This window comes from Orycteropus afer, unplaced genomic scaffold (assembly GCF_000298275.1).
Source record: "Orycteropus afer afer isolate SDZICR_OR568_19922 unplaced genomic scaffold, OryAfe1.0 scaffold00163, whole genome shotgun sequence".
In the NCBI taxonomy this organism is placed as follows: domain Eukaryota; kingdom Metazoa; phylum Chordata; class Mammalia; order Tubulidentata; family Orycteropodidae; genus Orycteropus; species Orycteropus afer.
Genome location: NW_006921750.1, coordinates 5,635,856 through 5,645,534, shown reverse-complemented (window position 1 = coordinate 5,645,534; position 9,679 = coordinate 5,635,856). Strand labels below are relative to the sequence as shown.

At 37.3% G+C, this 9,679-nt stretch overlaps 1 protein-coding gene across 1 annotated transcript in view; it reads right to left on the bottom strand.

Moving 5' to 3' along the window:
* NRG3 (neuregulin 3) overlaps positions 1–9,679 on the bottom strand; it is a 2,137,828-nt gene that overhangs the window by 276,339 nt on the left and 1,851,810 nt on the right. The gene's annotated exons all lie outside the window — the stretch shown is intronic.

Sequence of the window (9,679 nt, the reverse complement as noted above, 5' to 3'; positions counted from 1 at the left end):
AGGATTGCCCAACCTTCCTTCCGAGGAGTGGCTGGTGGGTTTGAACCGCCAGCCTTCTGGTTAGCAGTCAAGTGCCTTAGCCACTATGCTATCAGAGTCCATTGTATATATGTACCAAATTTTATTTATCCATTCATCTATTGATAGACCTTTTTACTACTGTAAATAATGCTGCAATGAACATTGGTATATATGTATCTGTTTTTCTTTCTTCTTTCAAAAAATTTTGAGTATATACCTAGAACTAGAATTGCTGGGCCATATATGGAAACTGTAAATTGTAAAGGTGTTTTGGTGGCACAGTGCTTAAGCCATTTGACTGCTAAGTGGAGCTCTGGTGGTGTGATGCCTAAACCATTTTACTGCCAATCAGAAGGTTGGTGGTTCAAACCCACCAGCCACTCCATGGAAAGAAGACTGGGCAATCTACTCCTGTAAAGATATACTGCCTTGGAAACCCAAATGGGATCATTATGAGTTGGAATCAACTCAGTGGCAGAGAGCTTTTTGGTTTAGCTGCTCCACAGAAGGAAGATGGGGCAACCTATATTCCTAAACATTTATCACCTTGGAAATGCAATGATGGGTTGCTATGAGTCAGAATTGGCTTGATGGTGTTCTTTTTCTTTCTTTTTTAATGGTAATTCTATATTTAACTCTTTTAGGAACCCTGATATTTTCTTTAGAGTAACTACTTGCTTAACATAAATCTGTTTGTACTATATGTTAAGGATAAATACAAGTAAAGCAGTATTTCTGCATGACAGACCCTAGATCAAGTACTACATCTGAATAACAAAACAGTGATTTGGATTTTTTTTTTCCATTTGTTAAATGAGAAATGTGTCCTTTATCAGGATTAACAATCTGATATAGGTCATAAAATCTGAGGCAAGTCACAGATACAATCTCATCTATCTGACCCTTAGTTCCATGACAAATGAACTTGACAATGTTTTCAACTAAATATAAGAAAATGTGTCCATGTCTCTCCCATGCTCATGTGATTGACAGATTTGCTTGACTTGCTAATTTCTTTTATCAACAGAGTGGTAAACAGGGGTGGTCTGGTGCCCAGACATTCAACCTCAGAGATTAGATTATTTAAATGGTAATTTATTTTAATCAAAAAGTCTGGTGGTGCAGTACAGCAATCAGTTGCTAACAAAATGGACAGCATTTGAACTCACCAACTGCTCCACAGGAGAAAGATGAAGTAGTTTACTTCCATGAAGATTTATAGCCTTAGAAAGCTTATGAGGCAGTTCTACTCTGTCTTATAGAGGTATATGAGTCAAAATCAACTTGATGGCAGTGAGTTTGGTTTGGTTATGTTCTTTTAAGCATTTAATTATTCACTATTTCATTCACTTTTTGCCAATTTATCAAATGATTTAATGATTTCTGTTACAGTAATATATTTTTAAAATAGCAATAAGTAGGAAAATATCATTCAATTTTATTTGTTTCCAAGAATAATTGTTAGGTTCCCTTTACCACTCTCTAGTAAGTAGGCTTTTCCTTCTGAGAAAATTTGAAACTTGTTACCTTGAATATATTAATGCTTTTCTTAATTATAAATTATTTATCTGATTGGCATCTATTTTAATTGTGAAACATTTATTTAAATAAGAAAGATGATAATCATGTCTTTAGAAAACAGATGCATTCCTTTCTTCACATGGCATTTTTTGATTGCTTGCTATGTGCTGCCATGCACTATGAGATAACTATTTTTATCTATATCTTTCTACCTGTGTATCTGTGTGTGTGTGTATATATATATACATATATATATGTGTATATATATGTGTGTGTGTGTGTGTGTGTGTGTGTGTATATATATATATGGCCTACTTTTATGAAAAGATAGCATTCTTATTCTCAGGTAGAATAGAAATCAGTAGGAGCCCAAGAGTGAAGCCAAAGTGAATACTTTAAACCATATTAAACTTATAACCTGTGGCCAAGAAGGAAATCAGAATTTGAAAATTATGCAAACACTGAAAGTTGTAAGTAGAAATCTTAAGAAAAAGATAAACTGTCTTCCTTAGCATAACAGCAAAGATACATCTAATTATTAGAGTCATAATTCTCAGAAATTCTATCAAGTAAGGTTGTATTTATAGTTTCAGATTTTATAAAGAAATTATTATTTTTTATAGTGAGTTAATTAGGAAAACTGAGACCACAAAACATATGAATAAAAAGCCATCTCTTATTTAAAACCTCTGTCTGTCTCTTGGACACACACACACACGCAAATACACACATGCACAGATTTCCATTCGTTTGCTAAATTGCTAAATACTGATCATGATTACAGGCTTGAAGATACTGACAGGCATTGGCTCATCCAGAATTATCAATAAAAATTATGAAGAGCAAATGACAAAAATTAATTTTGTCAGTTGAGTCACACACAGTTCATAAACCTCAACATTTCTCATAAACTTCCACTGGCTAATTCTCAAAGCAAATAACTCACCTGGGTATATTTAGGCCTTAATGAAAACAGAATGAATCATTTGTTTATTCACTCAACAAACTATGTGTCAAGAGCAGTGTATGTACTGAGAGCAAGGGACATCTAGCTTATTCAAAATCAGTTTGATTTCTCCTCTGGCACGTATTCTGTTTAATTTTCATCTTTTTTGCACTTAGAATAAATTTTAATTTTTTTAAATTCAGGTAAAAACCATATGACAAAATTAACCATTTTAAATGGTTTAAATTAACCATTAATGCCATTCAGTGGCATTCAGTTTATTTACAATATTGTGTAACTACCACTTTTATCTAGTTCCAAAATATGTCCATTATGCCATCAGGAAAGCCCATGCCTGTTAGGCAATTGCTTCCTATTCCCCATCCTGACAGCCTCTCTTAGATTAATTTGCATATATAAAATTCCAATGCTGTGGGATATTTATATTTTTTGTTATAGTTGTTGTTGTTGTTAAGTGCCGTCGAGTCGTTTCCGACTCATAGCGACCCCATGCACAGCAGAACGAAACACAGACCGATCCCGCGCCAGCCCCACAATCCCTGCTATACTTGAGCCCATCATCGCAGCCACTGTGTCAATCCATCTCCTTGAAGGCCTCCCCCTCTTTCGTCGACCCTCCATCCTACCAAGCATGACATCCTTCTCCAGGGAATGGTCCCTTCTTACAACATGACCAAAATAGGTGAGACGAAGTCTGGCCATTCTTGCTTCCAAGGAGCATTCTGGCTGCACTTCCTCCAGGACAGATCTGTTAGTTCTTTTAGCAGTCCACGGTACTTTCAGCATTCTCCGCCAGCACCACAACTCAAAAGCATCAACTCTTCTTGGGTCTTCCTTATTCATTGTCCAGCTCTCACTTGCATATGAGGTGATTGGAAATATCATGGCTTGTGTGAGGCGCACCTTAGTCCTCAATGAGATATCCTTGCTCCTCAGCACTTGAAACAGTTCCTTCGCAGTTGACTTTCCCAATGCTACACGTTGTCTAATGTCCTGACTGCTGCTTCCATTGGCATCAATTGTAGAATCAAGCAATGTGAATTCTTTGACAACCTCAGTCTTCTCTCTATCATCTGTCAGTTTGTTGTACTGTGGTAGCTCACATGTTGCTGTGATTCTGGAAGCTATGCTTCCAGTATTTCAAATACCAGAAAGTTCACCATTGTGGACAGGTTTCAGAGGAGTTTCCAGACTAAAACAGAGTAAGAAGAAAAGCCTAGTGATCTAGATCTGAAAATTAGCTGATAAAAAACCCTACGAATCACAACAGAATATTGTCTGCTACAGTGCTGAATGCTGAGCCCCATCGGTTGGAAGGCACTATGCAACAGCTGCAACAATGGTCTTGAAAGTGCCAGTGATCATGAGGGTGGTATAGGACTGGAAAACAATCCATTCTGTTATACATAAAGATGTCATGAGTTGGACATCATTCCATAGCACCTAATAATAACAATAATGTTTGATGAGCACTATGTCTGTCAGAAATGGATCTAAATATTATCTCACAGCAACTTATAAGTGTTGCTATTATTTTACATATGGGAATATTGCTCATTTTATATATGAGAAACTGAGGCATAGATAGCTTTCTCAAAACCACAGTGCTGTTAAGTAGTGGGAACATGATTGTGTTGGGAGTTGGATTTGTAGCCAGCAGTTATATTAAGAGATTATACATGCTCTCCCCAGGATGACAGAGCAGATTTTTACAAAATTATAGGGAATGAGATTACCAGGGAGGAGTCATTTAAACTACTTAAGAAAACAAATTGATCTCAAGCATCCTCAGGCATTGTATCAACACCACTTACTTGCTTACCCAAGGTTTATTAATGAAGTGCTAAAGAAGAGGGTGTTGGGGCATGCAGAGAAAGACAACCATTCCCAGTCTCAAAGGAACAAAATTGACAAATTTCTAGTATTTACTCTTTGGTAACCAAGTGGATCTCTTTATGATGATGCTTGACTAGTTAGAGTTATTTATTTGTACATGCATATTACCATTGGAAAAAGCTGTGTCTGAACATCTGCCAAACTTTGAACCAAATAGTCTTAAAATTGACAATATTTTAACAAATGTAAGTGGCTTTGCTGAAAAGCTGACACTTCATTATGATCTTAGGGCTAGGTATGTGACAAAGAAAATAAAACAAGTGTTCCATAAAGTCAAAAACTCTAAAAAGAACTTGGTTCCTGCCACATAATACTATAAGCTTATATACAGCACTGAGAGATAGGGTCATTTATCTCTGATGGTTTACTTGAAATTATGCTTGTAATGGAAATTTAAGGCTTGCATGCCCATGATTCTTTCTAAGTGAGCAATCCAAAGCCTCTTGCTTTTATGCTGACAGACAAATGTGGACTATTGATAGTTCCCCTAAGAAGTCCAGGCTGACAAGGGCAGTGAAAGCTATCTTAGACTTGATTCCAATCTCAAGGTGAGACAGGATGAGTTATTATCCAACCTGTAATAAAGAACACACTACATTTCAACACTGGGACAAAGATACTTTTATGTCAGTGTCAGTGTCTTTCCTATGTTAAAAATCACTGACAGACAATTCTACCATAGATTATTTCCAGATGTAATTAGCGGAGTCCTTGTTCATAGGGTGTGAAAAAAGCATGTCATGAAAGTACTGTTTTGTGTTTTAAAATGTTAGAATACTGGCTTAAAGTTCAAAAGGATTTTTTTCTGACAGAATCACAAAAGTCTTTTACATGTGTTTCTGGACTCTCCCAATGGTGGTTCAGTAGGCAGCATTTGTCATCTTAGTGAGGACAGCCATGTTATTCTGCATTTCTTTTGCAAATTGTGGTTTCTTATACACACTCTGTGAAACATATGCCATAGAACTATTCACTAAATTATAAACATATCAGTTATATATGGTTTATCTTAATAACTCAACTGAAATCTGCCACTTTATAGATTTCACCTGCAGATCATTGTCAAATGGCTTTTCACTGGTGACACTCTAGAAAGGGCAGAGTCCATCCACTGATATGGCAAAATTGGATTTATGAAGATGGGTCTTGAATGTTTCCTAACTCCTAACACTTGAGCTCATCACTCTATGGTAGTTCCCAGAATGATTTCAGAAAGATTTAATTGTCTCATATTCACAGTGAGTCTCTATTCTGCTTGCTTCTAGATGATACCAATCATGGACAAGATAAAGGAATGTCATATGTCAAGATATCATCATGTATGTTTCAGTTCATTTAGGAAGATAGGCAAATTAGGAAAAAATGGGATAGACCCTATAGTCTTTGATTAAAAGGAGAGCTGATGGTGGTCACTGACTCTGGTGGCTAATAGAAGCTTCAATCTGGAAAGTAATACATAGGATCTAAAAAATATGTATCCTCCAAAAAGGCTATAAATTCAAAGGACAGGGGAATAGGGTTACCACAGATTGCCAGATTATGCTGTTGTTGTTAGCTACCCTGACTCATGGCAACCTCATGTACAATAGAACATAATATTGCCCCTGTTCTGAAGCTCTTAATGATCACTGTTATATCTGAGTCTGTTGTTGCCACCATTGTGTTAACTTACTCCTTGTACTTCTCTAGCCTTCCACTATACCAGACATGATGACCTTCTCAAGTGATAGTTCTTCCTCATGATGCATCCAAAGTAAATGAGTTGAAGTTGTATACATTATTCTGTGATCCATAGGGTTTTCATTGGCTAATTTTTGGGAGTAGATTACTAAGCTTTTTTTCCTAGTCTATCTTAGTCTGGAAGGTCAGCTGAAATCTGGTCACCATAGGTAACCCTGTCAGTATTGAAAACACCAGGAATATAGTATCCAACATCATAACAACAGACAAGGTGTCACAATATGACAAAATGATGGAGGATTGAACTGTGTCATTCAAGGGAAAATGATACTTCTCAGACATTAAGACAATGTGGTAGCAAGAAACAGAGTGGTGGCCACAGGCCTGAATCTGACAGGTATTTGTTCCCATGCCGAGGCTAGCAAGAGGAAGATCATATCCCCTGAAAAGCAGGGCAGAAAGTCCTTTTCCAGCCACTTTATTCTATCCTAAAAGGAGAGGGATAATATCATATTATATTTTATCCTTTAAAGAGTTTGGATGAGACTACAGGCCAGATTCTCATCCTTATACAAACTCTTTATATTATGCTACTTCATTATATATATGTGTGTGTGTGTGTGTGTGTGTGTGTGTGTGTATACATATATATAAATATGTATGTATGTATTTTATGTATTTTATCACCACATGCATACAAAAACACAGACATTTCTTACTGAATGTATAGAAGCTCATGAATAAAATTTAGAAAGCACAAAATCATATTTATAAAAAATAAGTTTATACTATTACTATCTCCTGAAAATAATTCCTATTAACTTTTTGTTCTAATTCTTTCTAGTCTTCCCTTTACATATTGTGATAGTTGGAGCTGTGTGTCAACTTGGCTGGACAACAATTCTGTGTCGTTTAAACCATTGTGATATGGTAATTCCCATGATGGGATCAGATGAATATGTTTTGAGCAGCCAATCCATTGAAAGGGAGTTTCCCTAACGGTGTGGACTGATTCCAGTATATTTATGGACATCCCGGGAAAAGAGACATTCTTCTGTGGATCGGAATTCCGTTGTGTTGCTTACAACTGTCTGTGAGCAAACAATCCACCATTCGGCCTGGAGATCTTGGATTCATCATTTGTCAGAGTCAACAGCCAGTATACTGCCTGTCAACCTTGAGCTCCTCAGTCCCTGCAGTGGTGAGAGTCAGGAAAAGCCTCTGGCTTGATGTTAGATCCAAGAACTTTGGACTTGCCAGCTCTATGAGTGTGTGAGCAATTTTCCTAAGATACATTTCTCTTTCTCTCTATATATAAGCTTTACTGGTTTTGTTTCTCTAGAGAACTCAGTCTAACACATATATCAAATAAATTTAAAGGCAATTATGCACAATATCACCCTGCATCATGTGCATAAATCAGATGACTGTTTGTGGCCATTTCAGCTCCATAATCTCAATCCTCCTCTCACCTCTGTAACATTAGAACTGACAGCTTTTTCTAGCCTTGAGAGTAGGCTGTGGCATTATTACTCTCAGCACCCTTTCACCAGACAAGTCATCAATCACAGAGAAAGCAAAACACTTTTCCAGAAAAGCACACAGTCCAATTTTCCTTTGGCTGGGCTTTGTTATGAAATGTGATCTATTTATATTTCTTTTCAACACATCCATTGCTGATTTCAGTTCGATGGAGGTAATTTTATTTCTTATTCTTCTTCTGCTCTCTAAAGGATTGTATCTGTTCTGGTTACCTAGCTAAGGCACTTGACTGCTAACCAGAAGGCTGGTGGTTCAAACCCACCAGCCACCTCTCAGAAGGAAGATGGGACAATCTACTTCCATAGTGATACTGCCTCAGAAACCCAAAGAGTGTAGCTATGAGTCGGGTCCGACTTGATGGCACATAACAACACAACAACAGTGCCTCTCTGACAAGAATATACCACCAATGGGATGGCCTTAACAAACAGAAGTTTATTCTCTTACAGTTTAGGGGCTTTAAGTCCAAGTTCAGAGTGCCAGGCTCTAGGGGTGGGTGAAAACCCCTCAACCTTGGGGTCCAGCTCTGCCTCCTGCTGCCGGCCCACTGAAGCTAAAGGTATTTCTTCATTCAGACAGCTCCTGGCTGCTGAGGCTGACAAATCCAAGGTTGACAAGTAAAAAGGCACAGTCCCAATATTATCAAACCACATGGCAGGCTATTAATTCAAGTCCATCATAAGTCCCAAGGTCAGCAGAGCATGGCATGCTGCTGAACACAGCTGTATTCAGGTTTCAAGATGCCATAAGCTAGAGACCATTCCCAAAGCTGCTTCTGCTTATTTACAGGAAGCTGACCACATTCACTAAAACAACTACTCAGCTGCTTGTGGTAGATCCCACCATGGAGTTGATTGCCAGTCTCGTAATGGGGAATAACTACTACAATTTGCCCAGTCACTCAACCAGACCCAGCCAAGTTAACAGAAAAACATAACCACCACACATGTGGTGTGTCAAGGTTCAATTCTGGACCAGTGCACCTCATGCATTGCTACCACTTCTGTTGAAAAGGTTTCAGAGAAGCTTCCAGAGTAAGAAAGAAAGGCCTAGAAATCATCTTCTGAAAATTATCAAGTGATAATTGAATGAATCACAATCGTCTGATGCACAACTGATCAAAGGGATGGTGCAGGACCATGAATATTTTGTTCTGTTGTGCAAAAGGTCACAATGTGTCAGTAGACAACTAAACAGCATCTATCAAGAACAACAACAACAACATTTGAAGATTACTTGAGTCTTAATGTAGAAAATTCTCATAAATCTCAGAATTGAAGTGTTCTCATCTAGTTCAATCACTGTTTTATAATTCTGACCTATCATACAATCTGATATCTTGTAGATGCTCAATAAGTATTGAATGAATGAATGAGATGCTGTCTGGAACAGTCTCTTTGCCCACTCTGTGTGATGTCTGTATCTCTTTCACAGCATAATATAGCATGTTCTCTATCATCTCTGGGTTTAAGTAATTCCAAAGAACTCAACACCTCTGGTCACAAGTAAGTTGATATTAAAAAAAAACACAAAAAAACAAAACTCGTGTTTCCAGAAAACTTCCCTACATTAAAATTCAATTAATTGCTGCATATTTGAGTCTATAATTTGAGTCTATAATTATCCAAATATCTATATCTCTATCTCTATCTATCTATCTATCTATCTATATGTATGTATCTCCAAATAATTTACATATAAATTATTTAAGAAGGTCAAACATATGTAAAATTTTTATATGTAATGTTGTTGTTGTTGTTATTTGCTGGTGAGTCAGACCCAACTCATAGCGACCCCTTCTTGGGTTTCCCAGGTGTTATCACTATGGAAGTAGATTGCCCAACCTTCCTTCTGAGGAGTGGCTGGTGGGTTTGTACCACCAGCCTTCTGGTTAGCAGTCAAGTGCCTTAGGCACTATGCTATCAGAGCTCCTAAGATGGTCAAAACCAGATACAAAGTGTAGGAAAAAAGATTCCCCTTTTAGTGGAAAGAACTGGTAAGTCACTTGTTAAAATGTGTGAGTACAGTTGAGGTAATGAATATAACATACCA